We start from the raw sequence: 24,405 nt of genomic DNA, 5'->3' as shown, positions 1-24,405 counted from the left end.
ACAGTGACACAACCTCCAACCCCAACAAGGACTTCCAGCAGCCACTGCCTCCTTTCTGTGTGTTTGACCACAAAGTGGAGCCATGGTTGTAATACCTAATGCAGATGGAACAACATTTCCTCATCCACAGCCTGACAGGTGTCACCCGGCTGAGCACTTACCTTTGGACAAAGCCAGCCCCTTCGTGTACCAGCTTATCCAACAGCTGCATCTTGAGGCTGCTCCAGACTCTGTTTTCTATGAACTTCTGAAGTCCAGTGTCTCTGACTGTTTTGATTCCAGCATTGATGTGGCTGCAGCCAACCACACAGTTTTATTAATTGCCACAGTCTGTCTCATGAATCTTATCAGCAGAGGATTATGCAATTCTGGGGACACTCTCATGATTGGCATTTCTGGTGTAAACATTCATATGCTTCCTCCCTTGTGTGTGATGCTCTCCATCACAATTTGCTCAAACTTAAGGCTACCTCCCTTGAGTCTTGCCTTCCTGTTATTCTGGTGTATTAGCAGTCTCAGTGCACTGCATTATCTCTGCAGAATCTGGCAGTGGTCTTAGCCTCTAAGCTGCCTTGGAAACCTTCTGCCTCTTTCAAACCCTCCCACAACATGGGCCAGAAGGGTAGGCACTGTGTGCATGCCCTTTCTTCCTGCAGTTGATTTTTTATTAGCTGTCCATGGCAGCAGTGTCATTTCTGAACACCAGAGGTTTGGCATGTGGAAAGTCTAAACATCTGTCCAAAGTTTGCCTTTCCATGGCGATGTCTGTTGATTGAGTGTCTCATGCCGCCCTCAAACCTGACGGCTCTGGGGATTGCGATGCTCCACTGTCTATTCTTTTGATCTGCACGATGCTCCCTTCTTCCCACAAATTAATGTCTCTCCCTGTTCTGCTTGAGGGGATCCTGGGGCTTCTCCAAACTGATACTGGGTCCTCAGCCACCATCACTGACTGGCCGGTGTATAGGTCCCTGGGATTCCACACCCAGCTACACAGTTTTAGCAACAAGATCATTCCCATCAAGGATGCCCTCTCAGTGCATTTTCAGTACAGGAACACAGCTATCAAAGGACGCGTTCTGGGTGTTGATTCTCCTTGTACTTCTGACTTTTTCAACCTGGACCCTTTCACCGGTCTGGGGCTGCAGATTCACAATGCCATTTCTCATGTCAGTCGGATGAAGGTAAATTCCTATGCCTTGGATTTGTTTGCCAAGTACTCCAGAGTGTTTTCTGCACTCTCTTCTGGCATCAAGGATTTTCAGAACCACATCACACTTCTTCCATGAGCAGTTCGTAAGTTTTAGAAATCTTGGACCATTATCTTTGCGCTACAAGACCATCTATGACAGAAACTCTGCCATTTACAGGATGGTGGTGTCCTCAATCCCATCTCCAACAGTTGCTGTGCTACCTCCATTGTTCTTTTCGAGTAGCCCAATTGCGCCTTACACATCTGTAGCATTTTCAGTGTCATGGTCCACTCTCAGTCAGTAGTGGACTCTTACCCTATCCTCAAAGCTAAGGAGATTTTGTCTCAACTGGGTGCTAGCAAGATTTATGCAAAAACTGATCTTCATGACACATTTCTGCTAATTCCTTTGGAGGCAGCCTCCAGGACATTTTGGTTATCAATATCCCATTTGGTCTTTTTCAATACAATCAACTCCCCTTCAGTATCATCAGTGCATTAGTAATTTTCCAGCAGTATCTTGAACAAATGTTGCAATATGTTACCCAGGCTGCCAACTACTTGGACAATATCCTGGTTACTGGTGCCTTAATCTAAGACTTTGTACACAATATGAATCTTTTGTTTGCAGTGTCTGATCATGTGAGTCTCCATTTTAACAAGAACAAGTGAGACCTGTTAGCGCAATGAGTGAAATATCTTGGCCACATCCTAAGTGCTTCCAGTATCTGCCCTGTCATGCAGTCCATTGAGGTGATCCAGAAGCTCCCTGTCCTTTGCCGCAAGACTCAACTCGAATCTGTCTTAGGTCATTTCATTCTCCATGCAGTTGCCATTGCAGAGCCTCTCCAAAGAGCCTCTGGTCCCCTGAGTGTGGCAGGGTGTTCTGCTTATTAAAACAGGTGCTCCTCAAGCCTACCTGCCTTATGGCCTATGATAGCTGTGTACACTCACAGCTGATGCCTCCAATTATGGTGTGGGAGCTGTTCTTTTCCAAGTGATCAATGAAGTGGAGCATCTGATTGCCTTTGCCTCTGAAACTAGTCTCTGAAACTATTTTGCCCAGTGTAATTATGGCCAAATCAAAAAATAAGCACTGGCCATTATTTTTGGGTTCAGAAAGTCCAATATTTATGCCTATGGGCATCCACACAGCCCACTGCCTCCAACACTGTGCCCTGTTCCTCTGCCTATTCCTATGAGACAATTTTGTGCTCCACCCTTCATCATACCAATGCTGACCTCCTTTCCCAGCTTTCACTAGGAGAGGACCCACTGTTCAATACTGATGCAGAAGTCTGGTGCCACCTTGACTGCTGTTGCTGCCGACATTGCACAGCTACTCCTGGATGTCAACCTTGTCTGACTCCACACTTCAGGCAATCCAGTCTTCCACATCTCTTCCAGCACATCTGGCAAAGCTGGCCACCCAACCCTAAGGCTGTGGCACACCGAGATCTTCAGGTGTTCTGGGATCAATGACAGGACCTCTCTTCCCTGGACAGCATTGTCCTGCTCCAGGGTGACAACAACTGCACTTGGATGGTTATTCGGTGGCTCTCTGCAACCACACCCTCCAGTTGCTCCACAAAGGACTCTGGTGGACTGTTCTTACCTAGTGGCTGGCTCACCATCATGTCTATGAGGCATGGATTCTACTTTTATAGATTTGGTCACTGCTTCCTCTACCTGCCAGAGTTGGTGAGGGCCCCATCTCAGCATTACTTAACATGGCCTTCCACTGCTGTTCCTTGGTCCCACATTCATCTGGACTTCGAATACCCCTTCCTTGATTCTATGTGGCTTACCATCATGCTTGCTGTAACCTGTTTTCTGTTTGTGGTCTGCATGTCTTCCAATTTCTCGCCCCACCCCATTTGGGCAATTACCCAGATTTTCACACTTGAGGGCCTCCCTGCATTTATTGTCACTGATAATGGGCTTCAGCTAACTTCCTCTGAATTTTCTGCCTTCTGTGCTTCTCACAGCATTGCATTAATTCTCACCTGTGCCTTTCCACCTTGCCTCTAATGGCACTGCCAAGCATTTTCTGCAGACTTTTAAATTTCATAGGTCTACTACACAAGTACCACTCCCTTCATGAGAATCTTCATCTTTTACTCAGATCATACTGAGGCACTCTGATGGAGGGCTCCCCTCTGGCAGAGTGGCTCCATGGTTGCCCTCTCCACTCTCCTCTGTCCATTCTCCACCTGACAGACCATCCCCCCTCTCCTCTTCTTCCCATTGACACTGTTTGTCTCCCAGGGACCCGATGTGGTCTATGAATTTATTCTGCTGCTAGCCTCGGTGGCTGACAGCCGCTGTTTCCCATCTCCTGAATCGAGCTATGCTTCTCGTCACACTCCTCAATGGCTCCCAACCCTGGAAGCACATCAACCAACTCTTCCCCTGTCATGGTTTGTGGCCTTCAACAGACTCTGCCATTCCGCTCTGTGTTTCAGATACAAAGCACTCTGAGAAGCTTGTTGCTTGCCCGGTCGATGTCTTGCTTCCACCATCCAGTGTGGCCAGCCAGTTGATACTTCCATCCATCATCCCAGTGGATGTCAACACACCAGCAAGTCCATGCCTGGCCCTGTAGCAATGCTTCTGGCAGCGATGATGCCTTTGACTCTGACCCCAGCTGTCACACCTCTCGGTCTTTCTCAGAGAAGGGGGGAAGGTATGGGAAGGTATGGTGTGTTTCCAGGGCCTCCTACAAGTTGCCAACCCACAACGCTGCATAGTTATGCAGCTCACTGCTCCAGCTCCCACGTGCATTGGCCAAAGCCAGATGAACTTCACCTGTCCTGCAGGAAGCAGGCTAATTCTGAGGGCACCCACAAGAGCAGTAGAGACCACCATGTATATTGATCTTTGGGTGAATCTGCAGTGCATTTTGCTCAGCCAATCTGAGCCCACATTGCCATATCAATAGCTATCCAGTAGACATCTGCCACATGGGTATATTTGCCCTCACCCAGCAAGCAACAGGCAGTTCTGTTTCTGCCAGCAGAAGCAGAAGTTTGCCAGTACCATGTCACAGCCCAGACTTGATGACGCCGTTGCCACCCGGGACCAAGGAACATCATGACCTGATGCTCCAGCTGTGAACTCTGAGGCTCAAATTCCTTGTATTGCTTGTGAGATGGGACTTTAATTTTCTGCCTAGTGTGCATTCTTTTTTTTTTTGCAAGAGAACTTTTCACATGACAGTCTCAAACAAATATTTATTTATGTTGTTTTTCTGAGGACTTGAAGTTGTCAAAGAAATCTTCCCTTTATTGTCAAGAAGGATTTTTCTTATTTGTTTTGAAATGCTAACAGACTGATTGTGTCAACAAATTGATTTGTGAGTGTAACCACTTACTTACTGTAAAATTGCACTAAGCCGGGACACTTTCCAAAGACAATAACATCGGCTGGGTAGGTCATGGTGTTAGTTTCCGGAGATGCAAAAGGAATTCTGCTAATATGTGAGCTTTGCTCAGGTCAAACGATTACAGGATGATGCTACACTATCTTCCTGGACCAACTACAGCAAAAGATATACAAATGAAGGCCAAGTTTGGTAGGAAAGAAAGTCATCATTCATCAAGACAGTATGTGCACACACAAGTGTCAATTCCATGATAAAAATAGATGAACGTAAATATGAATTGTTGCCAGCCTCATGTTATTTGGCTTCATCAAACATCCGTCTCTTCCTCAAGCTCTGTATTTTCTATACAATAGAAAGAAACATTCCACTTGGGAAAAACATATTAAAAAATTATCCTGTGACTTACCAAACGGGAAAGTGCTGGTAGATAGACACAATAAAAAACAAACAAACACACCCATAAATATCAAGCTTTCACAACCCATGGTTGCTTCATCAGGAAAGAGGGAAGGAGAGTGAAAGACGAAAGGATGTGGGTTTTAAGGGAGAGGTAAGGAGTCATTCTAATCCCGGGAGCGGTAAGACTTACCTTAGGGGGGAAAGGGACAGGTATACACTCGCACACAGTGTGCGGAATACTAGACAATTTTTTCTTGTTTTGATCCATTCTACCTCCTCACAAAATATGGTTATGAAAGAGCTTGTATGTATTTTAAAATGTATGTTTACCACACATCTTTACATCCACAGCTCATGGTCTAGCGGCTAGCATTGCTGCCTCTGGATCACTCACAGGGTCCTGGATTCGATTCCCAGTTGCATTGGGGATTTTCTTTCTGCCCGGTGACTGGTTGTTTATGTTGTCCTCATCATTTCATCATCATCTTCGTTTGTGAGAATGACTAGATTGGATTGTGAAAAGAAAAGGGATTGTGTAAACATTGGGAATTTGTATGGGTGCTGATGACTGTGCAGTTGAGTGCACTAGAAACCAAACATCATCAAACACATCTTTATTTCTAAAGATTGTTTTGTGTCATATCCCTGAATGTTGACCATTCCTCCTGGGATAACTTATATGTATGCATAATGTCGACACCAATACAAAGAAACTGGCTAATGAATAAAAAAAATAAAAAGAATATGTAATGTACAACTCAAGAGATTGAACAAGAGGAAGACTATTTCAAAGAAGTATACGACAAATATCCCAATGCTACAACTCTGGAACTCAAATCCATGAACGATATAAATTTTGTCAAGAAAGTACCAACAATCATAATGGAAAAAGAGTGCAATAACCGCAATGAAAAGGGAAAGCATTAAGTAGAGATACAATAACAGGAGAAATTCAAAAATTTTGAACTAGAAAGGTGTAAGAGAAATTTTGAGATTATGTAACAAAATATATGGCAGAATGGCCAGAGGGGTTTCTGACAACAGTAATGATTCCAGTACCAAAGAAATAGAAACCAAGAAATGCAGTAAATAAAAGACAATTAACCTCATTTTACATGCAGCCGATGTTATGTTAAGAATCGTTAATAACAGTAGAAAATGAAATGGAGGAGAATCTGGCTGGGAAGGGGTTTGGTTTTAAATGGAATACAGGCACAAGAGATGCAATAGGCCTCATGAATTTTGGGAGGGAGATTTACTAAAAAAGGAAAAGACTTAAATATGTGTTTCATAGATCTGGAAAAGGTATTTGATAAAGTAGCTTGTGATAACCTTGCAATTACAATGAGGAAAAAAAGAGAGTGGACTGTGAAACCAGATGACTTATATACCTACTGTGTTTAATTCACGAAGCTTCAGCTAAAGTGAGAGGAGAAATCCAAAATGGATAGACTAGGGAAACAAGCAAGGCAAGGTTGCTATTTGTCTCCTAGCATTTTCAATCTAAACTTAGAAAGTGTGATTGATTACTGCAACCATATGGCAATGGGGTAAAAATTGGAGGAAGAGATATGCTGATGACATGGTCTTTCTAACAACAGATAGAAAATAATTATAGGATATACTGGATACCATTGACACTAAAGGAAATATTTGTGGAATGAAAATTGATACAAAGAAAACAAAAACAATGGCATAAGGAGCAAATAAAAAGGTAAAGACAATGCTTAATCAAGAATTATCAGAACATGTGCAAAGCATGAAATATCTCAGAAGCAGAATAGAAACCAACTGAAGGGCAGCACAAAAATTAAAACCAGGATAGTAATTGCGAAAGATGCATTTTATAAGAAAAGGAGAATTTCATGCAGTAAGATTTGACAAAAAGAGTAATAAAATGTTTTGTGTGGAGTGTCCTCCTGTTTGGTGCTGAAATATGTATACAGAAGAAGAAAGGTAGACTAAGGATGTGGACACAACAGAGGATGGAAAGAATGATTTGGATGGACAGAGTGAATAATGAAGAGATACTAAGAAGAGTTGGAGACCAAAGACAATTAATGAATATAACAAAAAGAGGGAAAATAAATTGGATTGGACATATACATCAGGGTCCAGAAAAATGTAGACATCCTTTGATAGTTAATATCTTTGGAAAAATTTAGGGCAGTAACACAGTCCATTGTTTTCTCAACAGATCTTAGTGCATGTTTCCCAGGAGATAAGGTTGCAGCAATGAATGAAGTGAGATTGTCATTTGCACCATGCAAGGCCATATTAAAGTGGTACCAAAAGTATGAAAACATGATGAAGGATGAAAATGTGATGGAGTTACAATGACAATAGTGTAATGTGCAGAGAACTCAGCCACCAACATATACAAAAATCTATTGTATTCGGGATAAACTTGAAGCCAGCTGTACTGTTCAGGAGGTTCATAAGGAAATGCCTGGCCAACCAAAAACATCAACAAGTTCAGTTCCAGCACTGCTGTCTTGCAACATTTTACTAGGGCAGCTCAAAAATCTTTGATGCAGGGTACACATGAAAGCAGGGCAGGCTGATTAAGTGAAGAAAGAATTCTAAAGGTTGCAAAGTGAAAGAATACATTCCAAAATCACTGCATGCTATGAACAAAGACAACCCAGATCAAAGTATGGAGTACTGCAAGTAGTCAGAAGGAGTGCTTTGGGATTATGAACAGTTTGCAATGGTGGTTATCTGGTCTGATGAGGTACATTTCCCACTGAATAACACTGTAAATTGCCAAAACTGCATGTACTGGGCTCCTGAAAACACTCACATTCACATGGACAAACATGTTAATCTACCTGGTGTTAATGTACGGTGTGGTCATCATGCAGTTTGATTGGCCCATTCTTCTTTGAAGGTACCATACTGGTGATGTGTATCTTCATTTGATGCAAACATTGATTTTACCTGCCATCTGAAAGGTGTTTAGAAATCAAAGATTTTACGTACAACAAGGTGACACTCTCCTGCACTACTACAGAGATGCCAGAGCCTACTTGGATGAAAATCTACATGGACATTGGGTAGGTCAAAGAGGAGCTGCTGAGTACCCACCATGGTCTCCAGACCTTACACCTCTTGACTTCTACATATGAGGAACCTTGAAAAATAAAGTTTATTAACAGAAGCCAACTACACTGACAGGGCTACGAGAAACCATCAAGTTGTCTCACACACTGACAACACTGACAGCCATAGTTTGATCAACAGTTCATCAGCATAGGCATTGTCTGGGTCTTAATGGAGGTCACTTTGAAGATATAAAATAACATTCCCTCTTGCAATAATTGTAATGGTATGTGATTTTGTTCCATTAATATTGACTACCAAAGAGTGTTTAAATTTTTCTGGAGCCCTCTGTATTAAGAAAGGAGGAGAGGACTATAAAAACAGTGTTAGAGGGTACATAAGAAGGAAGAGGAGGTGAGGGAGGAAGAAATTTCAGATCCTGGATGATCTGAATGATGGCAGTACATACTGCAGCTTTAATACGGAAGCAGTGGATCACAGGAAGTGGATATGCAAAATACCTGCAAATAGTACAGAAAAGTGATGGTGATAATGAAGTAAAACTTCATGATTACCACTCATTTAGTAGAAACAATCACGTGTGTAAAAATAAACTGGGCTGCATTGTTGACCAGGAAACTACATAATTACAACACATGCTGCAGGAATGATTATTGCATACAAGGAACATGGCTTCATCCAATTCAAGACATCCCAATAAATCATGATCACTTTTTACACAACAAAGTACCAAGCAGCATAAATACATAGACAGAATATCACTATTAGGGAATAATATAAAATGTTATTTAGGATCAATGCATCTAAATAGTAGTAAATAGAAAGCAAGCAAGTACTGACTACATGTTTTTATTTTTGTATTGAGAAAATTGCTGCTTGTTTTTTTCTGTTAATGCACATGTGAAAACCATCATTCTGATGAGGATACAAAAGAAGATCACAACACTTTCTGCGATAAAAGAAGGAATGAATGTATATTTTGAGTGAAAAAATGAGTTTTTGGTGCTGTGTGTTAGTGTTGATGTACTTACTTGACTTTATTACTTTTACTCCAATGTGGAGCATAGGGTACATATTAGAGCTCTCCATCTGACTCTTTCCTTTGCCATCTTCTTGATGTTAAACCAGTAGTGACCAATGGCTGCCACCTCAGCTTCAACAGTCCTGCAGCAGGCCGACCTTGGTCTGCCTCTCCTCCTTGCTCCTTGTGGGTTCCATTCTAAAGCCTGCTTTGGAATATGTTGCGGGCCTCTTCTCAGGGTGTGTCCAGTCCATCTCAATTTCCTTTCTTTTATGATTATCTCAGCTTTCCATTGTTGGGTGCATTGCCATAGTTCTTGATTTGAGAAGACATTTGGCCAGCATACTCCCAATATAGTACTCAAACATTTATTGATGAAGGTTTAACTCTAGTTTTAATTTGTGCTGTCACCTTCCACCTCTCACACCCATAAAAGAGAACAGATTTTATATTTGAGTCACAGGTTTAAAGCTTTACCTTCAACAATATTTCACGAGATGTCCAAACTGGTCACAGCTGGGCCATTCTGATCCTATTTTCGATGTCTTCTGTCACCCCTCCATTTTTGGAAACAATACTTCATAGTTAACAAAAGCTCTCCACCCGCTCAATCTCCTCTTCTTCCACAGCTAGTGCATTCTTGTTCTTACTGTTCATACTAAGCTCTTTAGTCTTAGCTGTGTTTATTTTTAATACAACTCTCTGAGCTTCTGGTTCTCACTCATATCCTAAAAACATGGGTCAGGAGGCAGATGTTGTCCACCAAGTCTAGGTCCTAAAGGCGATCATATAGAGTCCACTGTATACCTCTCCTTTTCTCTCGGGTTACCTTCTTCGTGATACCATCTAATGTCAGAAAAACAGCAGTGGCAAAAGCAAACAACCCTGCCTTACACAAAATTTAAAATGTATGGTTCTGAGAGATTTCCATCATGTTTCACCTGGCAAGCATATTCTCTGTACATCATATTCATGATACTGATGATCTTTGGAGTTACTCTGTAACTCTGCATTGTTTTCCAGGAGGCTTCATGCTTCACCCTGTCGAAGGCTTTTCAAAGTCAACAAAAGCCACATACAAAGGAGACCAGTATCCCAAGGATTGCTCAGTAATGATCCTCGAGGTGTTGATTTGGTCTGTGCATGATCTGCTTTCTACCGGTGATGGTAGAGCACTTGCCTGCGAATGTCGAAAGTCCCGAGTTTGAATCTCAGTCCGCTGGGTGCTTGCTGGGTGAAGGCAGTTACACCCATGTGCTGGATGACTACTAGGCAGCTATTGGTCTGACAATGTGGGCTCAGATTGGCTGAGGTAAATGCACTGCAGATGCACCCAAAGATCCATATACATGGTGGTGTCTACTGCTCTTTTGGGTGCCCTCGGAACTAGTCTGCTTCCTGCAGGACAGGTGAAGTTTAGCTGACTTTGGCCAATGTGCCTACGGAGCTGGAGCAATGAGATGCATAACTGTGGAATGTTGTGGGCTGGCAGCTTGTAGTAGACCCCAGAAACACATCATATCTTCCCCCATTCTCGAGAAAGACCAAGAGGGGCGGAGACTGGAGTCAGAAACAAAGGCATCGTCGCTGCCAGAAGCATTGCCACAGGGCGAGATAGGGGTTGCTGGTGTGTTGAAATCCATTGGGGTGGTGAATGGAGGCATCGTCTGGCTGGGAAGGTGGAAGAAACACATCTGCTGGGTGAGCAGCAAGCTACTCAGAGGCCTTTGTTTCTGAAACACAGAGAGGAATGGCAGAGTCTGTTGGAGGCCAGAAACCATGGCAGGGGCAGTATTGGTTGATGTGCTGTAAGAGTTGGGAGTACTCGAGGAGTGTGATGAGAAGGATAGCTTGGCTCAGGAGATAGGAAACAGTGGTTGTCAGCCACCAGGGATAGCCACAGAAAAAATTCAAAGCTCACATCGGGTCCCTGGGAGACAAACAATGTTGGTGGGAAGAAGAGGTCATCTATGTGTAATAGAGCCATAGTATGGCATAAATTGTGTTTCTTGGGTGGAACACTGCAGAATAGAGTGCGAGGGAAGGTTTGTTGCCATAATCTACATAAATATCTGCACACCGTTTTACACTGCCAGAAGCAAAATTGATTCTTAGCCATCCTGTACAGCTGTTGTGGTGTTCTTCTGGAAAAGATGATTTTCTTAACTATGGGCTTTGCTCAATTTTCGGTTTACATACAGACTATACCTCAAAAGCATTTCCTGTCCAGTTTTCCTATATGAGTAGACAAAATAACTTCACTGAGCTTGTTTGTAGATAGTGGAGTTCCATTCAGGTGTTAAGCAGGCTTTTATGTAAAAGACATTCCTTTAAACAGTAACTGAGGTGTATTTAATTTGTAAGTGTGCTGTTAGTGTTCTGTGTTTGGGGCAGTGGGAAAAGAATTGTATTGGCAAATGTGACAGATATTGCTGCTATTGTGGACAGTGTATTGTGATGCTGTGTAATTGTATTGTAGTAGTTTGGTGGTGAATTAATGAAACACATGAATGTTATTGCCTTTCCCATGTGAATAATTGTGTTAATGGGTTTCTGCACCAATCTTTTCCACACAGGAATTGTTGGCACATATAGAGCCAGTTGCTTTGAGTGGTGTCACTAGCCACACATTCATGGTGTGTCTCCAAGACAATTGTGGATATGTTTAATTGAATGGACCTGATATGTTAAAGTCTAGAACAATAACCTACTATAATCGATTGCTTGACTTTCACTGAGGTGACAAAAGTCATAAGATACTTCCTGACATCGTGTCATCAAATCTCCTTTTGTCTGGCGTAGTGCAGCCACTTGAAGTGACATGGAGTTCACCAGTCATTGAGAGTCCCCTGCAGAAATACTGAGCCATTCTGTCTCTATAGCTACCCATAACTGTGCAGGATTCTGTGCATGAACAAATCTCTCAGTTATATCACATGAATGTTTGATAGGATTCATGATGGGATATCTGGATGGGCACATCATTCACTTGAATTGTCCAGAATGTTTTTCAAACCAGTCATGAACACTAGTGGCCTGGTGAAATTTTGCATTGTCCTCCATGAAAATTCCATCATCATTTGGGTAGATGAAGTCCATGAATGGCTTCAAAAGGTCTCCAACCATTTTTAGTCAGTGATCAGTTTGACCCATAAGACACAGTCTATTCTCTATAAATACAGCCTACACCATTATGGAGCTTGACAACTTGGGGTCCATTGCTTCATGGTGTCTGTGCCACACTCAGCTCTTACCTACTGAAATCAGAGCTCATCTGACTGTGCAACAGTTTTCTAGCCATCTAGGCTCGAACCAATATGGTCACGAGCATAGCAGAGGCACTGCAGGCGATTTTGTGATGTTAGCGGACACACTTGCATCAGTCATCTGCTGCCATAGTCCATTAATTGCAGACTTCTTCAACAGACGTAATGGATTCATTTGTTGTATGTCCCACTTTGATTTTTGCAGTTATTTCATACAATGTTGTTAGTCTATTAACAGTGGCATCTCTATGTGAATGCCGCTGATCTTGGTTGTTAAGTGAAAGCTACTGGCCACTTTGTTGTTTGTAGTGAGAGGTAATTCCTGAAATTTGGTATCCTCTGCACACTCTTGATACTATGGATCATGGAATATTGATTTCAAAAATTGAATGTTCCCTGTGTCTAAGTCCAACTACCATTCCACATTCAAAGGCTTTTAATTCCCATTGTGTGGCCATAATCACACGAGACAATGTTTCACAGGAATTTCCTGAGGACAAATGACAGCTCTGCCAATGAACTGCCCTTTTATGCCCTTGTGTAGAGAATACTGCTGCCATCTGTATATGTGGATATTTCTATCCCATGACTTTGTCATCTCAGTATCTGTTGAAGTATCTGAAATTCTATAACACACAGATGACCTACCACTTTTATTATAGAAGGGTATAGTTTACTCCTCCGAGTCAACTCAAATGTTGGGAGAGCAGAGGCTAGGGTGATTTATTTCAAACCCCTCAGGCTTTGTAAAGTATTCTAGGCAGTTAAAGTTGATACAATAAAAACAACATGTGGATAGCACATTACACTTGGGACAGGCTCTTCAATGTGATAGAGTGTTGACAATTCAAGAGGTTGAATTGTTTCACATAATAGCTGACTTAACAACTGTGAGTAAGTACTCACTTCATAAACTGAAGGTAACTCCACTATATAAACATGAGCTTAGTGAAAGTTATTTTGTCTACTCACATACGTGAAGTGGACAGGAAATGGTGGGGAGGTATAGTCTGTCTGTAAACTCCAACTCAAGCAGTGCTCACAGTCAAGAATATCGCCTTTCCCAGAAGAACACTACAACTGCCGTACAGGATGACTAAGAATCAATTTCCTCTCTAGCAGTGTAGAACAGTGTCTAGATATTTATGTAGATTATTTCCATATACATTTCTTGTGTTAGTGTTACTAGTAACTCATATCTGTGTTCCATGCAGTGTTAATGCATTTGATGTAAAATAAAGATCCCCCGAATATGTCTGGGCACTGGGGAGAGTAATCATAACTCTGTGGAACACCCAGTACTTGATTGAGGGGTAAATGGAATGGGGAATAATCTGCACAGTGCTGAGTTGGTGCAGACTTTTCAAGGAAGGAATCTCCTGAACACAATTTGGCAACCTACCTTCCCTCGCATTTCTACTCCATATATTCCCCCTTTCCCCTGTTACACCCACAGTACAAAAATATGGTTCAAATGGCTCTGAGCACTATGGGACTTAATGTCTTAGGTCATCAGTCCCCTAGAACTTAGAACTACTTAAACCTAACTAACCTAAGGACATCACACACATCCATGCCCGAGGCAGTATTCGAAACTCCGACCGTAGCAGTCGCGCCCCACAGAACACAATTTGTCCATTAATACAGATCTACTTCACTTAGATGTGTTATATACATTTAATATGTGTTTTCAACCCACTTCATTTAAAATAAACATTGATTTTATACTGCTAAAACAATAATTTTGACAATGTGCAGTTTTTCTGTCCACTGCGACCTGGAAACTACAGGTATGGAGGAAAATAAACAGAACTTTTTCTGCAAGAAATTTAATATGGTTTGATTTTATACTGTTAAATACTGGGAAATATTTTCCCTAGGAGCCACATTTTTTGAGCTATTCAATAACAACAACAAAAAGCGACCTTTCAACAACAACACCTCCATGACATCCCACTAGTTGGGATTTTTAGTATGTTGTTCATGAAACTCCCCTGTAGCACTGTGAAAAAATTTGTGACTACACAATTTCTTTCACATAGTTGACATTTTCTGCTGTTTGAAGACTGGGCTAAGGAAGACATCTGCACCATGAATATCTGCCCAAGAGCACTTACACATAATGTGTTTAGCCATTAAGGATGACCTATTGCTATATGGGATCATCACTGCACTAGCTCTAGTATGTGTTAATGAGTCCAAATTTTTCACACTAGCATCATAAATGAGAAACATTATTGGGCCTAACACATTCCCCTGAGGGACTGCAGTGATCAATTATTCTTTACCTGAAAGATGTTCACTATGTGACTCAACTGATAGTCACACAGGTCAGTCAGCCACAGTATTGCAATCTGCTGGGAAAATTGTGAACTTACAGCACAGGCCTAAAGGTGGCACTGTAAGCATAGTTAGTCAAATAGCAAGCTTACAGCGTCGGCTACAGTACGATACTGCTAGTATGAGGCTGTGCCAGTTCACACAAAAATATAACCCCTGATGCTGAAGATGGAGGCTGTGAGTTTTGAGTCCTATTTATATCAGCAGTAGTTTCATCCCACTGTATACCCAATTTAAGGGTATGAAGCAGAGGTTTCAGACGTGATCCCAATGCTGTAACTTTGCTGGACCCACTTATAATGCTTAATCGCAAGTACACAAAGCAGAATGTGCTGGTTTGTTATGTGTGTTTTTGGTGATGTCATGATTTCAGTGGTCACTTGTGTGATGGAATATTTTGAGAGTTTAGTGGTGGCTTGAATGATGAATTGTGTAGTGTAAACAGTGTTCATCTATCATGGAATGTATCAGTTAAGGTGTCCCATTTTTTGCTGACTTTAATTTTTTGCGTGTTCAACATCCTGTATTGTTTGTGTGACTCTAAAACACACCTGCACAACATTCTGTTGCAATAGAAGCACTGTAACCTATGTCAGAGTATGTGTATGTTCTGTTAAGTCAGTTATTTATTTGTTTCTGATTGTTTTGCATGTATTTTCCAGTCTCTGTCTAAGAAGTCACAACAATTACACAGTGCCAAGAGATGTGTGTTGTTAGTGTTGAAATATAAAATGCCAAATAACCATTACATTCAGAAGTTTTTTATAGCATACAAGAAGTACAGTTGACTATTAGTGAAAGTACTGATCTTGTGGTTCCCAAGTACATATATTTCGGAAGAGAACAAGAATTCTGGCAAGAGATATTCAACATTGGTCACAAAAAGTTACAATCTTGCATTTGGGGTGGAGCAAATTACAAAATCATCTCAAGACATGTTTAAGTGCTGTGAAAAGAAGTTTATAAATAATTTGTACAGTTTATTTGATACTGCACTTTCCCATGCTCTACAGACAATCAAGTTGGAATAAGACAAGATGGTTTTACTTCAACAGGAAAAGCCAGAGCATAAAGTTTACCTTGTAGAAGTAGACTGAATACATGTGCATGAAGAAAAATGAGTGAGGCCGAGATAATTGGAAGAAGAGAAAAGTCAAGAGGAACAAAAGTGCACAGCATCTACTTCTGCATCTTGCACTATACTTCTTTCTTCATCATCTGAACTGTATAAGGAATTTCAAGTTCAGATGAAATTGACATTGGTACTGGTGAGTAATTTGAAAGTACTTCTGAGAGAAGTTCATTGGAGAATGCTGCTAGGTGAAGTTCCAAAGATTTTACTACTGAAAAGTTTGGGGGCTGCATTGGATAGATGAGTGTAAGAGATTATGTATATAAATTGTTTTGGTGGCAACAGGGGCACTTGGTCACAGAACTGAAGAGCTCTATATTAATATATCATCTTTTCATAGAATCAGACGGAATAAGAGGAGAATGGTCTTTAACAAAAAAAATCAGCCTTCACAAGTGATATTCTAGCAGATCTTACCATCCAGGGCATGGTAAACTGTTACCAACACTGAATTTCAGGCACCCAAAAGAAGAAAATCTTGGAATCATTGTTACATTGGGGGCTAGTGAACAATTTTTTGCATTCCAGAATTAGAGAATCTTGCCTTCAAGGTGGTGTCATGTGAATTTGTGTGTGTTGATAAAGTGAACAGAAGTTACAGTGAAGTGGTGGAAAAGCAATTTTGTAGTGATTGTAGTTGAGAACTTCGGAAGTTAAATAAGCGCTTAAAAAGTCTACAGTTCGTAATGAATGCATTAAGATGCAAAAACAGCCTCTGAAGAAGTGAAAATTCAGTGCTGCGAAAACTACAGACACCACAGGTTCCTGACCTCCAAACAAGTAGGGCTTAACTGCAAGACTGGAAACAAGTAAGTGCTTCAAAAGCAAAAAAGGTATCAATCACGGCAGATGAACAGAAGTTTGTTGATAAAAAAAGGTATAGTGTACTCTCAATAAGTGGTTGCAGTGGTGGCAGTAAATTTACGGAACTTGATAACGAACTTAGTAAATATAATTTTGAAAAAAACACAGTGACAAATGTGAAAATAAGATACAACACCAGATCCTCAGTAAAAAACTGTAATGAATCTCTGAAAACTACCATAATGAAGTGTAACCAGCTCCCAAAAACTAATGAAAAACAGGCAGTTAATAAGGAATAAAGGAAAAGTTCACAGTGCGAACTTAATCATGACAATGCAGTCCGTGACTCGTTCAATGAACTCCATAATTCTGGTACTCCAAAACACACATGAAAGTGCAATGTGATTTTACTCTCATATGGAAGAAATCTAGCTGAAATCCTAAATAACTCAAGCAAACATCTTCAAGTGAGCAGTGTTGTGACACCAGGCACAAAAACAAAAAATATCATACTAGATGCTGACTTGAAAAGTAAATTGCTGTGTAGCAATGATTTTATAGATTGTGTAAGTGGTGGGAATAATGTGGGAGCAATGAAGCTGATGTCTCCATTGAAGCTCTACAGAAGTTCCTTGATTAAAGTAAGCAGAAAAACTTGATTGTCGATACTGTCCTGCATCAGCACGATCTGATCTTAAACTTCGATGTAAACAAGGAAATAAGAAAAACAATTATTATAATTGAGGCACTATGTTCAAACTGTATAGCTCAGTTCTAGATATAGGAAAGTTGGATAGAGGTCAGCACACTAACCACGGGTTTGACTTGAAAAATGCAGGAAGACATTATTTGTGTGAAAAAATTAATCAAATAATAAAAGAAAGGATCAAAATGAAAAGCCTTATATATAAAAACAAGTCGTTCATATATATATAATAGAGGGAAACATTCCACGTGGGAAAAATATATCTAAAAACAAAGATGATGTGACTTACCGAACGAAAGCGCTGGCAGGTTGATAGACACACAAACAAACACAAACACACACACAAAATTCAAGCTTTCGCAACAAACTGTTGCCTCATCAGGAAAGAGGGAAGGAGAGGGAAAGACGAAAGGATTTGCATTTTAAGGGAGAGGGTAAGGAGTCATTCCAATCCCGGGAGCGGAAAGACTTACCTTAGGGAGAAAAAAGGACGGGTATACGCTCGCACACACACACATATCCATCCACACATATACAGACACAAGCAGACATATTTTGGTCTTTAAAAGAACCTGTCCCATGCACCCTCCCACCACCACCTACTCCAGTCCTGTAATCCGGAAGGTGTACACGATCAAAGGCAGAGCCACATGTGAAAGCACCCACGTGATTTACCAACTGACCTGCCTACACTGTGATGCATTCTATGTGGGAATGACCAGCAACAAAATGTCCATTCGCATGAATGGACACAGGCAGACAGTGTTTGTTGGTAATGAGGATCACCCTGTGGCTAAACATGCCTTGGTGCACAGCCAGCACATCTTGGCACAGTGTTACACCGTCCGGGTTATCTGGATACTTCCCACCAACACCAACCTATCCGAACTCCGGAGATGGGAACTTGCTCTTCAATATATCCTCTCTCCCCGTTACCCACCAGGCCTCAATCTCAGCTAATTTCAAGTTGACGCCACTCATACCTCACCTGTCATTCAACATCATCTTTGCCTCTTCACTTCCGCCTCGACTGACATCTCTGCCCAAACTCTTTGTCTTTAAATATGTCTGCTTGTGAGATGTCTGCTTGTGTCTGTATATGTGTGGATGGATATGTGTGTGTGTGCGAGTGTATACCCGTCCTTTTTTCCCCCTATGGCAAGTCTTTCCGCTCCCGGGATTGGAATGACTCCTTACCCTCTCCCTTCAAACCCACATCCTTTCGTCTTTCCCTCTCCTTCCCTCTTTCCTGATGAGGCAACAGTTTGTTGCGAAAGCTTGAATTGTGTGTGTGTGTGTTTGTGTTTCTTTGTGTGTCTATTGACCTGCCAGCGCTTTTGTTCGGTAAGTCACATCATCTTTGTTTTTAGATATATTATTTTATATATATTTAAAAATAACAGTCTTATAATTACACCCATGTGAATTCCACACCAACAAGAATAACAAGTGACACTCATTATGTATTGACCATGTTATTACAAACTTAAGCAAGGAAGACCTTGTAGTTCGAACCATCAAGAACCACATTTCAGATCATAGTGCAGTAGTTCTAGAGCCTCATACAGACCAAGAAATAGAATCTCATGGGGAGCTATTTACCTATAAAAGAAAGCTAGATTATCACATGTTAAAGGAAACCCTGGCATATCAACTGGAATCAGGTAGGCCTGATTCCAATCTAAACACAAAACTTGTAGACAGACCTACAGGGAAGCACTCAAGACATTAAAAGGACAAATGTATGCAGAATAGATGAGTTAGTCCATGAATATTATCAATACAGTGTGGAGTATAGTAAACAAGGAAAGCAGGGGAAGTGACAATGCAGTGTGCAACATCATAGTAATTAGAGGCAATGAAAAATTCCTGTATGAACTTAAGGAGATATGTGAGACCTTCATTGAACAATTTAGTAAGATAAGTAGGGAGGATGTGACTGACCCACTGCAGGTGTTAAATCCCAGTAATTCATTCTTATTGAGGTGTGTTACGGAATTGGAAATCCTGAAAATCATTCACAACTTAAAAGCAAATATATCCAGTGGCTTAGATGACATCTCAGCCAAATTTCAGAGAATGCAGTAGCGAGTGCACAAAAAGGGAATTACTACCAATGTGCAAAATTATAGGCCTGTTCCATTGCCATCAGTACTCAGTAAGTTATTTGAAAGCTTACTTATTGATCAGCTTGAATCATTTTTCTGCAATTATAATTTACTAAAAAGCTCTCACCGTGGTTTCAGGAATGGCAGGTCTACAATAACAGCTGTAGATACATTTTTTCAAGTGGTACTGGATAAACTTGATGATGGAAATGAAGTCATTGGCGCCTTTATAGACCTATCCAAGGCATTTGAATCTGTAAATCATTCCATTCTTCTATATAAATTAGAAACTTATGCAGTCAGAAGAGTGCCAATAGACTTGTTAAGATCTTTCCTTGCTGACAGGAGACAATGTGCTAAGCTGTATCATACAACTGGGGGACATACACAAACAGTAAAATCATCTTATAAAATTCTTAACTGTGGAGTCCCTCAGAGAAGCATTATTGGGCCTTTTTTGTTCGTTGTGTACATCAATACTATAATAATTCCACAAAATTCAAACCTAGTAAATTATGCCAAAGATACCTCCTTCTCTACAAAACAGTTAGCAGTGCAAAATAATACAGAGAACATTAGCCTCATCACAGAATATCTCACCAAAAACAAATTGGTACTAAATAAGGACAAGACAATTCTGATGGAGTTTCTGCTAAATTATAAGTCAAGACAAGTGGTTACTGAGTCAGAGCTATCAGTTGAAACAATTCCTGGGTATTATAGTAGATGAACATCTTACATGGAAGGAGCACACCAGCTATATGTGTAATAGCATAATAGCATCAGCTGTCTTAAGAAAATCTGTTTTGGAATCATACGCTCCCACCTTCAATATGGTATCAAGATTTGGGGTGGACCACCAATGGCATACATGGATAGGGCTTTGAGAGCCCAGAAAAGAGCAATTACGATAATAGCTAATATTAGTAAACTTCAGTCCTGTAGAGAATAATTCATTACATATAACGTACTAGTAGTGTATTCATTGTATGTTCTCCTGACTATACTGTGTGTGAAAGGACATATGGAGCATAGTATAATCAATAATGAAACCCATAATTATAATGCAAGACAAAGAGAGGATTATCACATAAAATTTAGTAATACAAGAGCAACAGATCATAGTCCATTTTCTGTTGGAAGACATTTTTATAACAAACTGCCAAATAATATAAAACAGTTGAATGGAAACATATTTCAGACAATATTAAAGCAATAGTTAATTGCTATATGTTTGTATTCCATCAAGGAGTTTTAATTATGGTGTGAATAATTTATCTTTACTTTTTAACTCTTATTAATGTTCATATGTTTATAAACAGACTATGTCCCCAATGTAAAAGTTTATTATGTACAAATAATAAACCATTTATTTATTTTTATTTGTTTAGTCTAGTAAAGAGAAAGCAAATGCTGTTTGAAATGCATTAACATAATGGGGCATTGATGACAACGTACAGATTTTCTCCAGTGACATAACTGCCTCGAACAGCATCCATCTTAATGCGACGGGCATCTCATGTGAACATAAATAGAACAGAGAGACACTGCATTTCCTATGCTGGCATCACTTACATGAACCTACCTTAAAAATTTTATTTCACTGTAAAGTACCAGCATGTAACAAGTAGTTGTGCATACCAGTGATTCAACATATGAGAGCAAACTGGAGAAATATCAGTGTCAGGAATTTTCACACTCTTAAGAAGATTATGGATTTGTTTTTTAATGATTATGGTTACGTTAGACTGTAATGAAAGTCAGTTAGATAAATCAACAGTGAGACATTATACTCTTAGAGCCCTTGTAATATTTTTGGGAGGAGACTTTTGAAAGAAACCTGAAAATATTCCCTCCCAGAGCAATGCATCAATCAAGGTGGGTGGCAACAGCAATTCATTGCTTAAAAACATTTTTTCTACAACCATTACTTTACTTATCCATTGAAAACAAAACTGGGATGAGAGATGTGTCCCATTTCATTGTAGGTGTTTATGTCAATCCATGGCTTCACTGCAGTAGTGCTATAAAAGCTCCTCATCTGAATCTCTACTTCTTAAAAGATGTGAAATGACATAAAAAATTAGGTTCCATGACCTCAGAAGCATCTATAAGGAAATCTCGTCATCATATGCAACACACACACACACAAAAAAGGTTTTGCATCACCCTGGGTCGCATAGCTGCTGAAGACAGACGTTGACTGTGGATTTTGTATCACAGACACAGTCCCTTTGACTGTTTGGAGATGTCACTAAACCCACCCAAAGAAGTAAACAACTGTGCATGAGCAGCGCGTATTAATAAATAAAAATAAATTAGACAGAGGGTGTCGGATAGCCGATCAGTTCCAGTCATTCCTTCAGGAAGGAGGTACATGGCTCATGTTGTCTGTAGTTCAACCGTGCCTAGGCAGTCAATATCGTGATTTGATCACATCTACATTGTTACTTTGTCCCAGGAAGGCCTCTCAACAAGGAAAGTGCTCAGGCATCTCAGAGTGAACCAAAGTAATGTTGTTCGGACATGGAGGAGATACAGAGAGAAAGGAACTGTCGATGACATGCCTCACTCAGGCTGCCCAAGGACTATTACTGCAGTTGATGACTGCTACTTATGGATAATGGCTCAGAGGAATCCTGAAAGCTACGCCACCATGTTGAATAATGCTTTTGGTGCAGCCACAGGACATCGTGTTTTGACTCAAACTGTGCGCAATAGGCTGCATGATGCATAACTTCACTACCAACGTCCATGGGGATCTCCATCTTTGGAACCATGACACCATGCAGTACAGTACAGATGGGCTCAACAACATGCTGAATGGACCACTCAGGATTGGCATCATGTTCTCTTCACTGATGAGTATCGCATATGCCTTCAACTAGACAATCACCAGAGATGTGTTTGGAGGCATCCCGGTCAGGTTGAACACCTTAGACACACTGTCCAGCGAGTACAGCAAGGTGGAGATTCCCTGATGTTTTGGGGTGGCATTATGTGTTCTGAAGTATGCTGCTGGTGGTCATGGAATGCGCCGTAATAGCTGTATGATATGTGAATGCCATCCTCCGACAGATAAAGCTACCATTTAGGCAGCACATTGACAATGCATTTGTCTTCATGGGTGACAATTTGTGCCCCCATCATGCATATCTAGTGAATGACTTCCTTTAGGATGACAACATTGCCCAACTAGAGAGGCCTGCATGTTCTCCAGACATGAAGCTGCATGGGATGAATTGAAAACGGCTGTTTATGAACAAGATGAGCCACCAACCACTCTGAGGTGACCCACCAACCACTCTGAGGGATCTACACTGAATCACCATTCAGGTGTGGGAAAATCTGGACCAATTGTGCCTTGATGAACTTGTGGATAGTATGCCATGACGAATACAGGCATGCATCAATGCAAGAGGATGTGCTACTGCATAATAGAGGTACTGGCATGTACGGAAATCTGGACCACCACCTCTGAAGGTCTCCCTGTATCATGTTACAACATGTACAACATGCAATGTGTGGTTTTCATGAGGAGTAAAAAGGGTGGAAATGATGATTACGTTGATCTCTATCCCGCTTTTCTGTACAGGTTCCGGAACTTACGGAACCTAGGTGACGTAAAACTTCTTTGATGAGTGTTTTTATCAGAGTAGTTTCCCTCATACTGTCCTTTGATGGTGGAGCAAATGTACTAACCACAGTCAAAATGGCAGCAATCTGAACAGAGAAAATGTACAAACTTGAAACAGGTTGCTCCTGTTTGTGGAGAAGTGGATGCACTATTATACGTCCAGTTTAATATTATTTTTATTACCACTTATTATTGATTTTAATTCATTGATTGATATCTCATAATCCAGTCTCAACCTCATTTGAAAGAAAACATCAGCTGACTCGATGTCAAGCAAAAGCAGAGATCTGTCCTCTTGCATGAAGTTTATGGAACACAAGTTTTATTCAAGAATGGCCTTCAACATGCATCACAAACACTTCATACACTTTGTGATGAAAAGTATGCGGACACCCCAAAAAACATTTGTTTTTCATATTAGGTGTGTTTTTCTGCCACCTACTGCCAGGTACTCTATATCGGCGACCTTAATAGTCATTAGACATGATGTGAGAGCAGCATGGTCCACTCCGTGGAACTCACGGACTTCGAACGTGGTCAGGTAATTGGGTGTCACTTGTGTCATACGTCAATATGTGAGATTTCCACACCCCTAAAAATCCCTAGGTCCACCGTTTCTGATGGATAGTGATGTGGAAATGTGAAGGGACACTTTAAGCACAAGAGCATACAGGCCAACATCGTCTGTTGACTGATAGAGATCACTGACAGCTGAAGATGGCCATAATGTGTAATAGGCAGACATCTATCCAGACCATCACACAGGAATTCCAAATTGCATCAGGATCCATTGCAAGTACTATGACAGTTAGGCAGGAGGTGAGAAAACTTGAATTTTTAGCTTGACTGGCTGCTCATAAGCCACACATCATGGCGGTAAATGCCGAACGACACTTCTTGGTATAAGGAGCATAAACACTGGATGATTGAACAGTGGAAAAATGTTGTGTTGAGTGTAAAATCACTCTACACAGTGTGGCAATCCGATGACAGGGTGTGGGTGTAGCAAATGCCCGGTGAACATCATCTGCCAGAGTGTGGAGTGCCAACAGTAACAATAACTGCCAACAGGCAGTGGTGTTATGGTGTGGTCACGTTTTCCATGGAGGGGGCTTGCACCCCTTGTTGTTTTGCATGGCACTATCACAGTACAGGCCTACATTGAAGTTTTAAGCACCTTCTTGCCTCCCACTAATGAAGAGTGATTCATGGATTGTAATTGCATCTTTCAAGATGATTGAGCACTTGTTCATAATGCATGGCCTGAGGGGGAGTGGTTACATGAAAATAACATCCCTATAATGGACTGGCCTGCATAGAGTCGTGGCCTGAATCCTATAGAACACGTTTGG

This window comes from Schistocerca nitens, chromosome 1 (assembly GCF_023898315.1).
Source record: "Schistocerca nitens isolate TAMUIC-IGC-003100 chromosome 1, iqSchNite1.1, whole genome shotgun sequence".
Classification (NCBI taxonomy): Eukaryota; Metazoa; Arthropoda; class Insecta; order Orthoptera; family Acrididae; genus Schistocerca; species Schistocerca nitens.
Note: the sequence above shows the minus strand (reverse complement) of the source record.